Raw genomic sequence first — 8,357 nt, 5'->3', positions numbered from 1 at the left:
GGGGTGGGGATCGCGGTCCCAGAGGTGGGGGGCAGGGGTGTGTGTATCGCTGTCCCGAGGTGAAGGAGGCGGAGGATACGGTCCCTGGGGCCGGGGAGGGGGGGGTGCGGCGGCGGCTGGCAGGCGGCAATCTGGAGGCCGGGAAGGGGTGGCCCTACGCTGGGGCCGGGCCGCCTGCTCAGGTCGCAGCGGGGGCGGTGGGGACTACGGGGCAGGGCCGGGAAGCGTGCGCGGGATGGGGCGGGGTTGCGTGCGCGTCCGCGCCAATCACAAGCGCCGCCGGGTGGGGCGCGCGCACGTAAAGGCCGGGAAGCAGAGGGGCGGGCCGGGCTTCGCGCGCAGCCAATCGGGGCGCCACGCCGCCATGACGTGAGGCTCTCCCGGGCTCAGAGCGCCAGTCGGCAGGCCGGGCCGGTGAGTACGCGGGCGCGCGGGCGCGCGGGCGCGCCAGGCGGGACTTCCGCCGAGCCCCGGAAGCGGGAGCTGTGTGTTCTCATGCGAACGGGAAGGAGCGTTGGGGCGCCGGAGTCGCGAGGTTGAGACATTTTCGGGCCCGAAACGGGAAGGAGCCGCCGCCGCCCGCCGCCAGCCCGCGCCGCGCCGCCCCCGCCGCTCGTCCGGGCCGGCCGCGCCCTCCCCGCCCCTCCCTCTCGGCCCGTCCGCGTGTGGCGCGGTCGCCGGGCACCGGGGCTGCGGCGGCCGGCGGCCGGGCGGCGGCGGCGCTGCTGACAGGTGAGCGCCGCGGGCGACGGGCGGGCCCCTCGGTCCCCTCCGCTCCCTGCTCCGTGCTGGGCCGCCGCCTCGGACCCGCGCCGCGCCCGCCTGTCACGGGCCGCCATCTTCCCGGAGGACGCGGCGGGCGGAGTGCGGGCCGGACCGGGCCGGGCGGTGGGAAGGGCCGCGGTGGCGGGGCCGCGCCGGGCTGTAGGGCCCGAGTGAGTGGCAGGGCCCGAGTGCGGGGCGGGCCGGGCGGCGCCGGGGGGCCGGGCGGGGGCAGGGCCGGGGTCTGGGGCCGGGCCGCGCCGCCGTCCGGCCCGCACTGCGGAGGCCTCGCCCTGCCCTCCGCCCCGGGCCCGGGCCCGCCGGCCGGCGGAGCGGGGAGGGGACGGGGTCATTGGGACCAGGAAGTGGGGATCCTGTTGCTACGGGTGTGTCTGGGGAGCTCCCGTTCTCCTCTCGGTAGGCTGGAGCAGAGGTGGGTTCTGAAGGAATTAGAAAAAAAATCAAATCTAAGGATGCCTTGTGTTCGAAATAGGACCAGGATCCACGGTGGTGAAAAGGACAGGTCAGCAGTCTCCCACCACCTGCGTCTCAGTCGTGTCCAATCAGAACGTAAACTTAGATTTCAGCGCAGTTTTGTACTGCATCTTGATTTCTCCTTGTTTTTTATGTGAGATGGCCTTTAATTTTGGATGAGATGCAACGAGAAAATGATATGTAGGGTGGTTCTTAAGCGTTCGAGACCCTCTTCCTGGCTGCAGTGTAATTTGTCCTAATCTTAAGTGGAAGTTTGAAGTTTTGGATGAGTGAGGAAACAGAAGGATTTTCCTGCAGGGAAGTTAGTTGGTAAGTGTGAAGGTTTTTTAAAAGGATAATGCCAGCTTGAGGACGAATATTGTAAGTATACAAGTTATTTTTCCTTTTGAAAGTTTTTTTTCCTCTTGTAATATTTAGCTGGTCTCTTGAGTGTGTTAAGAATTTGAAACGCACTTGAAATAGGTGCTAAGTTGTCGTTTGCCAAAGGGGGGAGGGGAAGAGTGATGTTCCCTTCTCTGTGGTGCACTGCCTGTGCAATGTGCAATTTCCATACTTCCCCCACCTGCGTGGCTCCCTCTAATTTACAGTCGGGGTAATTTACAGAAGTTGAAATGGTTGCGGCTTTTCAACTTTCCTCTGTATTTAGTGTACGGAGAGGCAGTTTTATACTCAAGCTGTGAGTGATCTCTTGACTCAAGTTTGCTTGTGTTGCTAAAGGCATCAGATTATAGCAAGTTTATTATTCAACCATAAAGTTGATTTGTGTACTTCCCTTTGAAACTTGCCTTTGGTTAGAAATAAATTTCATTCTGTATTTTGACCCGTTAATGTGAGTTGATTTGTTTACATGAAAGAATGGTGTGGCTTCTTACTGATTAGAAAGGACTTACCCTCCTGGTGCTTCACTTTCTTCATCTCTAAGAGGGGTTAGTAATGTCAGCCTCATAGGGCTGTCCTAACCAAGTCGATGCTGGCTGTTTTTACTGTTTATTTTTATTACTCAATTTCTTATTAAGACTTGAAAATGGTGTTTACCTTATTACTGTTTTCAGTATTCTTTCTGTGATTGTCAATTTTAAAGATTTTATTTATTTATTTGACAGAGAGAGAGAGACAGCGAGAGAGGGAACACAAGCAGGGAGAGGGTCAGAGGGAGAAGCAGGCTTCCCGCCGAGCAGGGAGCCCGATGCAGGGCTCGATCCCAGTTCCCTGAGATCATGACCTGAGCTGAAGGCAGTCGCTTAACCAACTGAGCCACCCAGGCGCCCCTCTGATTGTCAATTTTAATTTGATAGACAGTTTTTATTTTGGGGGGTTTTGTTTTTGCTTGATTGCATGTATTTGGGCAGAGGAAGCAGGTTCTGAGGACAAAATGTGTATTTTGAGAGAGGAATTATACTATATTCGAGTGGGAGCCAGAGAGAAAATGGATGATAACGTGAGTGTTAGCATTCATTTAACAGGTTTTGTAGAAGAGTAGCTGAAATTAAATGGCAGCACATTGAGGGAGGTATTTGATTTTATTTAGGGTTCCTAGAGATTGTGTTTAAAAAAAAAAGTTGGGAGTTGGAGACTTCATCGAACTTAATATGATTTCCACAAGGAGGCACAAATTTTGACAAATATGTATTTAAACTGTAGAAACATTCTAGTCACTTGTTTTTATGAAGCAGTCTTCACATATCATAAAACATAATTCTAAAATGTGAAGTGCAAGTTGGGAGCACCAGGTCGTTAACAGTAATACAATAAGCAGTGCCTTCAAGGAGCCCCACAACTGTAAAGTGGATTTGCAACAGTATTTACAAGTTTTTGTAGTGGGAGACCTGAGGTCCATGTTACCAAGTGGGAAGTGGCTGACAGACTTCTTCCACTGTTATTTCCATGTCATGCTGGAGTTCATACTTTCCATAGTGATAAGTAGGATTATTATTTAGGTCTTCTAATTTTAGTAACATGTGCTATCTTTATGATGGTCCCTAGAGATTGTTAAACTGTATAGATATATGTTCCTTTAAATTCCATTTGTTGGGACACCTGGGTGGCTCAGTCGTTAAGCGTCTGCCTTCGGCTCAGGTCATGATCCCAGGGTCCTGGGATCGAGCCCCGCATCGGGCTCCCTGCTTGGCCGGAAGCCTGCTTCTCCCTCTCCAACTTCCCCTGCTTGTGTTCCCTCTCTCGTTGTGTCTCTGTCTGTCAAATAAATAAATAAAATCTTAAAAAAAAAAATTCCGTTTGTTAGTGTCCTTATGTTAAAGGCACAAGTTTTAAATATGCTTTCATAACCCATGGTTGTACTCTCGCAGAGTTCTCTCATACTTAAGGATTTTTTCAGATAGGTAAAGGCAAGAAAATCAGTATATTGTAATTCCTCCTATAAAGTCATTGACTCAACCTTTTTCTAATGGACAGAAGAAAACAAACACTGAAGTTGTTTTTATGGAAAATACATTGTTAAAAACAGACACTGTTCCTGGGCATTGTTGCTTATGCTGTGTTGTAAAACTTTATTCCTGTAAAGAGTTCTCTTTTCTGTAAGAGCTAATTTTAGAGCAGTAAATGAGGCACTGCCTTTTGAGAGCGCTCAACTCACCAGATCTGATTTTAGTTTAGTTTAGTTCAGCTCAGACTTTTGCTGCTAATTGTTGCACTTGTTGATCTCCCTGGAGCGACTCGACTCCTGGAGTTCTCTGGATTTGAAAATGAATTTCTTTATAGGAATATGGAATTGTAGGGGTAACTGGGTGGCTCAGTCATTAAGCATCTGCCTTCGGCTCAGGTCATGATCCTGGGGTCCTGGGATGGAGCCCTGGCTCCCTGCTCAGCGGGGAACCTGCTTCTCCCTCTCCCTGCCCCCCTCCCCCTGCTTGTGCTCTCACTCTCAAATAAAATCTTAAAAAAAAAAAAGGAATATGGAATTGTAAAGTGGAAAGCCATTAGGTTCTCTTATTAGAAGGAAGATAACTCCAATGTGGAAATGTTTTTTTCCCTAACATTCCAGCACTTTATTTTCCCTGCATTTAAATGTTTCATCTCAGGAACAGTGAAGACGAGTATTAAGTCGGCTCATGTTTCCTTTCCTTCTTATCTTCTCCCACCCTAAAGCCCCTTTTGTCCCTTTAATACTTTCATAAACTGTCTTTTCACCATTTTTCTGTTAAGCTCTCATGGCTCAGTTAATAAGGGCTGCAGGTGAGTGATGCCACCACTTTTGCGTCTGTCACGATTTGTTTTTTTCTTCAGTGTGCTCCCTACTTCCCTGATAGTGAGACCTAGGTCACGGAGTGCATTGTGTTAACACTAAGGACATTTCATATTTAACTAAAATTTGAAGTCATCCTACTTGATTTTTAGAGAGAGTTTAGTAATCATTGAGCTGAGACTTCACTGAAAGTGTTCTTTATGAAATCTGATATGCAAACGTATGGGCTTGAAAACTTACAAATTAGGATAGTATTTATTTGTGATAAAAATAAAATGTCTCTTTTATTTACAACACACCATTTTAGTCACACTACACCAGAGGTTGCTTTACAGGCATATCCTGATTGTTAGGCCCTTTTAAAAAACTCCTCCGTGACTGTCCCCTGTCTAAATGAGAAACGCCCAGGGGCCTGGCTCCAGGGGCCTTGGCATTTCTGCTGCCTCCTTGCTGGCTGGGCCGCCTTCCCTTGGCCTAAACTGACCACTCACTGCCTCTCTCCCTCAGAACCATGGAGTTGCAAATGGTGTTGCCTTTGCTCCCTGTAGTTCTTTGCCTGAAATTGAATGTCTTTGCTCTTTAATCCATCTTTGTAAAGATATTTCTAGGAGTTCTTCAGGAATCCTTGCCTTAATTTCTAAGATCGTACTTAGTGCTTCTCTGTTTCTGTAGCACCTCAGGCACAACACCTAATGAATTACCGTAGCTCCTTGTGGATGCGATCCTTTTTTGTTCATAACCTCCTTGCCCAGCTCAGTTCCAGGTGCCCTGTACAGATCTTCCTCGACTTGTGATGGGGTTATGCCCCGGTATACCTGCTGTAGGTTGAAAATATCGTTAAGTTGAAAGTGGGTTTCGTACACCTAACCTTGAACATCACAGCTTAGCCTTGTTTACTTTAAACATGCTCAGAACACTTACATTAGCCTGCAGTTAGGGCAAAATCATCTAACACAAAGCCTATTTGTTTATGAAGTGTTGAGTATCCCATGTAATTCATTGAATACTGTACTGAAAGTGACAGACAAAATGGCTGAATGGGTGCAGGACAGTTGTCAGTGTATCAGTTGTTACTCCTGTGATTGCGGGGCTGACTGGGAGGGAGCTTGCTAGCTGGGGCAAGATCGAAATTCAAAATTTGGGGTAATGGTTTCCACTGAATGTGTATCGCTTTTGCACCACTGTGAAGTTGAAAAATTGTAAGTCGAACCATCGTAAATTGGGGACCATCTGTAGATGTTTAGTAAACTTTGTTCAACTAGATGGAAAAAGGCATGTCTAAAGACACCTCTCATTTTGGTTGTAGGGAAATGATTTGCAGATTGTACAGTTGCATGCCTTCGTAAACAAACATAAAAATCTTCACTTGAAATGAGTGCAATAGAAAATGCACGGTTATACTTACAAAATGTTAGTGATTTGATAGCAATAACCTAGTGTGTGTCGTGTTTTGGATGGCATCATTTGATCATGTGACCTGGATTGTACTCTTTCTCAGTCTTTAAAAACTTGCTCCCTTTTAATAACAAACGTTTCTTTGGCTTTAAAATTAAAACATTATATTAACCTAAAACAAATCAATTACAATAGTGAAAATGTATTTTTAAACTTCAGTGGATTTTTCCATTTTTCATTCCCTGTGAGAGTCCTTGCTACAGGGTCTGGTAGGGACGAAAGCCACTGAAAGGAAAGACAAGGGTTCATGCCTTCCTTGAGCAGGTGTTTTTGATCAGTAAGACACTAGCAATGCAAAGACGAATGATGCCAGAACTTTTCTCTAAGGCTTGTGGTCTAGAAGGGATTAGGAAAGTGCATTGTTTTATTTAAAGTAAAGCAGACAGGCATTTGGATTCTTGAAGCTTCCATCCACAAAACTTGTTGATGGCTCTCAGCACCACACTCCCTCGAGTGGTTTCGCTCTTAGAGTTGTATTACTATAGCACATCCTGTGGCAGGCCCTCTCATCTCCCTTCCCTGCCTTATTTTTCTTTGTGGCTCTTATTACATTATAACATACCATGTAATTTCCATATCTTATGTACGGTCTGTCTTCTGGGGCTTGAATTAACTCTGTGAGGTTGAGGGTTTCTATTTTGTTCATTGACAGGAACCCAGACCTTTCAGTGGTAGAGAGTATTCACTAAATAATTCATGAATAAATCCTAGGGTTATAATGGTGAACAAAAGGGATGGATTGCCCTCCTTTTTCGAGCCCATGGTCCACAGAGGCAGGAGGATGACCAAATAACCACATATGAGAGCCATACATTGTGCTGGCCTTGTAGGCCTTAAGGGGCCAGGAGGCTCCCTAAGGAAGAGTGTGGTGGGGTAGAGTCAGGCTGGTAGGCAAACAGGATGAGTGTCAACGATTCTGAGCACAGGGATTTGGAGGAATAATCTGAATGAGGCTCAGTAAAGAAGGGCCAGTCAAGGTAGCAGCTGGATCATACAGGGTGTGAAACATCTCAGTATAGGTGAGAATTTTGCTCTGTATCCTAAGAACAGTTGAAAGCGCTTGGAGAGTTTTCAGCAGGAGAATTAGATGACCTTTTTAAGTGATTATTCTGCTTTATGGAGAGTGGCATGGAGAGGAAGGAAAGGGCACACATGGACAGGTGTTACTCGACCTGAGATGGAGGGCCCTGATGTTTATGCTTGTGTTCATCACAGGGGAAAAGGCCAAGCCCTGGCCTAAATGAAGAATAGTTTGCTTAGAAACTCTTTCATTTGTATTATACAGAATGTTTAAAACAATAGTTTAAAAATATGCCTTAAATTTGCTAGTATTTATCAGTTGTAATGTTTGTTCCAGTTTTTATTAAGGTAGACTAATTGACAGATTCCTTTTTTAGAAACATCGCTGAAAAATGAGAACATCCTGTTTTCAGATTTCAAAAAGCTTTGTTTTATTGTCAAAGCTCAAAATATAAGGATAAAAACATAGTGATTAATGTGATACAGATTTACAAGTTGCCTTTTAGCTCTCTGAACATATTAAACATCCCCTTTTCAAATATTTTTTTTCCTGAAAATATCATGTCCTTTAAAACCTGTTCTTTAAAGACTACTTTCTGAACATTTCTCTTTGTTGATTACGTTATCTCTATCTCATTCTTAAATCTTACCATCTGTGTAATTTCTGCCTTACCGTGTGTGTGTATATCTCTTTCTCTATATATATATCCCCACAGAATGTACAGTACTGTAATCCATTGCTGCCTGGCTTTTCCCAACTCTGCAGTCATAGAATAGCAGGATCCTTTGAAAGTAGACTTGAAGTCCCTGTGGAAAGTTACCTTTTAGAAATCTAGGCATTTAGAATGCAAAACCATTTTCTCTTGTGTTTTTAGGAGGTAAAAACATTCAAATAATTGATAGTATGTTGGTTGTCATTTGGTGCAGAAGTTTAGTGTGAAAACCTTTTTGGAAGAAACTTTCCTTGGGATTATTGGAAGTCCCATGTTCCTTTTTGATGAATATCCGTATCTCCAGTCTAATGCTGTTTCCGGTTTCCCTTCAACGGGTCACTTGAGTACAGACCATTGTACAAATGAGTAACTGATGAATCAGCAGTATTTCCTTCTTCATACCTTAAATATGGGGGTGGGGACCATCAGTGAAGACCAAAGGTGAAACGACTATAGTAGTTCACAGTAGTTGCTGTTTGTGCATGCAGCTCTTCACACTTCTTTGTATATGTTGATGTGTTTCCATTTCTTCTGCTGAAATGATTACCTTTCAGGCCTCTGTGCAGGAGAGTTAACCCTAAGGGTGAATGGACTGAGGGAAGAAAATACATTTGCCGGCACCTGGGTGGCTCAGTTGGTTAAGCGTCTGCCTTCCGCTCAGGTCATGAGCCTGGGGTCCTGGGATTGAGCCCCGTGTTGGGGTCCTGGGA

At 46.0% G+C, this 8,357-nt stretch overlaps 1 protein-coding gene across 1 annotated transcript in view; it reads left to right on the top strand.

Moving 5' to 3' along the window:
* Positions 1 to 474: 474 nt before the first annotated feature.
* The window catches only part of LARP4B (La ribonucleoprotein 4B), an 86,970-nt gene continuing 79,087 nt past the window's right edge, over positions 475 to 8,357 (top strand). The window contains exon 1 of the mRNA XM_081820500.1: positions 475 to 732. The gene's annotated coding sequence lies outside the window, so the exon portion shown is untranslated. The remainder of the gene's footprint in view (positions 733 to 8,357) is intronic.

This window comes from Leptonychotes weddellii, chromosome 5 (genome assembly GCF_054177405.1).
Source record: "Leptonychotes weddellii isolate Sample4059 chromosome 5, ASM5417740v2, whole genome shotgun sequence".
NCBI lineage: Eukaryota > Metazoa > Chordata > Mammalia > Carnivora > Phocidae > Leptonychotes > Leptonychotes weddellii.
This window is presented reverse-complemented; position numbering and strand designations above follow the sequence as displayed.